Source organism: Schistocerca nitens, chromosome 7 (genome assembly GCF_023898315.1).
Source record: "Schistocerca nitens isolate TAMUIC-IGC-003100 chromosome 7, iqSchNite1.1, whole genome shotgun sequence".
Classification (NCBI taxonomy): Eukaryota; Metazoa; Arthropoda; class Insecta; order Orthoptera; family Acrididae; genus Schistocerca; species Schistocerca nitens.
The window spans coordinates 200,549,666-200,553,923 of NC_064620.1; the positions used below are offsets into that span (position 1 = coordinate 200,549,666).

General features: G+C 38.8%; 1 non-coding gene across 1 annotated transcript; it reads right to left on the reverse strand.

Moving 5' to 3' along the window:
* Positions 1 to 2,008: 2,008 nt before the first annotated feature.
* Positions 2,009 to 2,083, reverse strand: Trnat-ugu (transfer RNA threonine (anticodon UGU)). The gene has a single exon. It is a non-coding gene; the product is annotated as a tRNA-Thr (tRNA).
* Between the last annotated feature and the right edge of the window lie 2,175 nt (positions 2,084 to 4,258).

Consider the following 4,258-nt stretch of genomic DNA (forward strand, 5'->3'; position numbering starts at 1 on the left):
GAATTAAGTCGGGTGATGCTGAGGGAATTAGAATAGGAAATGAGACACTTAAAGTAGTAAAGGAGTTTTGCTATTTGGAGAGCAAAATAACTGATGATGGTCCAAGTAGAGAGGATATAAAATGTAGACTGTCAATGGCAAGGAAAGCGTTTCTGAAGAAGAGAAATTTGTTAACATCGAGTATAGATTTAAGTGTCAGGAAGCCATTTCTGAAAGTATTTTTATGGAGTGTAGCCATGTATGGAAGTGAAACATGGACGATAAATAGTTTGGACAAGAAGAGAATAGAAGCTTTCGAAATGTGGTGCTACAGAAGAATGCTGAAGATTAGATGCGTAGATCACATAACTAATGAGGAAGTATTGAATAGGATTGGGGAGAAGAGAAGTTTGTGGCACAGCTTGACCAGAAGAAGGGATCCGTTGAAAGGACATGTTCTGAGGCATCAAGGGATCACAAATTTAGTATTGGAGGGCAGCGTGGAGGGTAAAAATCGTAGAGGGCGACCAAGAGATGAATACACTAAGCAGATTCAGAAGGATGTAGGTTGCAGTAGGTACTGGGAGATGAAGAAGCTTGCACAGCGTAAAATAGCATGGAGAGCTGCATCAAACCAGTCTCAGGACTGAAGACCACAACAACAACAACATAATCGAAAAATTAAAGAACCAAATTACAAAAGATATTAACTTTGTGCTGGGCTATGCCGGTGCTGTATATAATAAAGCTTATCATTAAATACAGTGACCACAGTTTATCAGTGTCAGTTAGCCACTTGATTGCAAAATAAAATCATTTTTAATTACTGTTTGTATACAATCTGACGTTACATATAATTGCAATCTATATTATTCACGGTTATACCGTTGTACACTCCGAAATTGATTGTTCACGTTTCAAATTAAGAAAAAAATTATTTTCTAATCTAATGAAGGCGAATAGAGGGAAAAGAAATTGTCTTAATTATGAAATCAGTCATGTTCAGACACACGTGTTTCGCTTATTACAATCAGAAAACCTTTACAATTCTATACAGACAGCATGGAATAATCCACTTGCGCATATGAATGTCTTTTCTTTTTATTCGTTTTACCACGAGGCTGGATTCCAGTGTTTTGAGAAAACGATGGCTTCCTATGGAGGCATTTGGTATGCCTGGTTTTGAAAATGATAGCACCAGATCGTCTATGTTTATTTCATTTAAGATTCCAACATTTGTTGTTGTGCTTTTCTCATCGAATTCTTAACATTATGGTGTTACAGTTTCAAATCGTGCTCACTGTGAACACACATCACGTAGGTAATACGGGAGCATAATTGCGAGTACACTGTCACTCTGTAACACTCACTAACTGTATTTGTCTATTTCGTTACATAAAATAGTTCACATCTTGCTAGCAGCTGAACACAGTAGTCGTGCTATAACTATCAGTGTCATTCATACATTGTTAACAATGCGGGTGTTCCGTTCCCTCTCCATAGTAGCCACGGTACTGTCTTTGTCCATTAAGATAAAGGTCAAAATTCAGAGTTTATTTACCGCTGATAACTGTCCACCTGCCGTCCATATTAATACAGTTCACATGCCCACATTTTCAGCATTTTTAGTACCGTCGCGGCACACGACATCAACTCCTAGGCACGTGATACCATCACAGATTCACAACTACTCTGACTATTGTACAAGCACTCATTACAAAGATCATTTATTCATACACTGAAACACTATGATCTAACACAAGAAGTTGTTAAGAACAAAGTCATTAACAACTGAACATCATAAATAAAATGAAGACAAGGAAAAGTTGTTATTTACGCAGGCTCTCCATAGGTATATCGTTACACGAAGTTTTATTTTTTAACTATATATGACGGTAGTATCTGTTCCCGAAAGAACAGTTACCGTGGATGACCATGCAGCTTTGCTAGAAATGAAATGATAATGAAATGGACACCCTAGCTGCAAATAGGCGTTGATGTACTTCATTGGGGACATGTTGAAAATGTGTGCCCCGACCGGGACTCGAACCCGGGATCTCCTGCTTACATGGCAGACGCTCTATCCATCTGAGCCACCGTGGGCACAGAGGATAGTGCGTCTGCAGGGACTTATCCCTTGCACGCTCCCCGTGAGATCCACATTCCCAACATGTCCACAACACTACATTCCTAGTGCGCCTAATAGATGTTTGCCCATCATACTCATTACTCGTGGCAGATTAATCTACCAAGTCCCGTACGAGTTCGCGCATAGCGTGTGCGTTCGCACAGGAGATCCCGGGTTCGAGTCGCGGTCGGGGCACACATTTTCAACATGTCCCCAATGAAGTACATCAACGCCTGTTTGCAGCTAGGGTGTCCATTTAATTATCATTTTATTTTTTATATTTCAAACACTAAAACCAAAAATTAAATGACAGGAAAGACTTTATTGTCGCTTTATATATCTACATATAATAAAGAAAGAGTGGAATATTGTAATTAAAACTTATTATGTAAGTTAAACTAGGAAATATCAGAACATTATTTCAAACAGTTAAACAGGCAGTCTCTCCACTATTACTATCGTGAGAGTGTATGTAAAATTCGTGGGTTTTCCAACGTAGAAGGGCGCAACTTGCTGCTTCCGTGTAGCTGTATCATAGGCGCACCGTTGTATATAAGTTTTGGTACTATGCATATAAAGGAACCTGAGGGAAATGTTATTTTAAATGTAAATCTTGAAACTGAATCGCCATAGACCACGTTGCCCGCAGCAGACAGTTAATCAAATATTGTGCTACATTGGATCACATACAGAAACAATTTGTTTCAGACATATTCACTTAAAAGGAAAGTTCGCGTTGTCTACGATATTTCCTTTACCTACTTCGACTTCGAAAATATTTTATAACAAGTGTCTTTCAATTGAGCTGTTGACATGGGTTTTGGTCAAAGGCTGAAGGTACAGAACTTAGACTCAATTAACGTCGCACAAGAGCAGACTAGAAGATTAAAGGTGAAGTATCAGTCAACCTTAATAAAACGGCGTATTGACGAACTTTTTGCACCGCCTACGAGACGGCAGCAACTTCAATTTTCAGTTAATAACCTAATAACGCTGCCTGAGTTGAGACTCCGAAATAACTCGAACACGACCCCTTGAATTCGTTACACCATTACGATCACATGGCTATCTATGCGCTAAGTCGTTTAATAGTGTTTTTTTAACAATATTGATAACTAATTCTTGATTATGTAACAAAACTTGCGCTCCACGTAGTTTAAAAGTTTAATCTTTTGGTTTATTGAAAAAATGCATTTTCAGCAATCAGCTGTATATTTTAAAACTTATGCTTCACAGGGCGTAAAGCGAAAACACATGTGCTTGTATCTGATCTACATATTTTCATCTTGCATCCTTTAAAGATGATCCATGACCGAAACCAGTAGACTCATAGGTTTTAAAATATACAGCTAATGTTTCCAGAACGAAATTTTCACTCTGCAGCGGAGTGTGCGCTGATATGAAACTTCCTGCCAGATTAAAACTGTGTGATCGTGAGTCGTGCTTGGGTTGCTCAGTCATCCCGGTACGGTAGCTCAACGAGTTCGGTCAGAAGGTTCGCCGCTTTCTGTAATAAAAAATCTGAGTTCATGAAACAACGATGAACTTGAACGAGAGTCATGGGACGTCCGCCCCGAACACATATAACGACCAACCACGAAAAAAAAAAAGAAGTCGGTAAGCACTTGGCCACGATAGGAAAGGGTCCCAAGTTCGAGTCTCGGTCCAGCACAAAGTTTTAACCTGCCAGGAAATTTCAAACGGCTAATGGTTAAAAATCCATTTTTCAAATAGCTCAATAATGTTTTTTGCACTATATTGACAAATTATTTTCCTTTATACTTCATAAACGTTGATGTAAGGGCACGTAACTGCTCGATTCCGGACACTTGTGCCGTGTATTTTGAAGTGGAGCTAGTCAACACGTGTGAACTGTTGTGTGTTTCAACGTACTGATACGCAGTTTTCGCTCATAGCTGTGTGATGTGCCTTGACGATGTCATATCCTATCCAGTTCACATTTGATCACACTGTTGTACGAATTTTATTTCATGGAGGGATAGTTTCTGTGCTCTTCGATAAACAAAAAATCGAAATAGGGTGAACTATTCAACAGTTAATAGTATTATTTATGGCAAGCACGTATCATTTGAGTTCAAAATGTCAATTTCAAAGTTTATCGTTACAGGGCGGACACGAGATTTCCTTTAT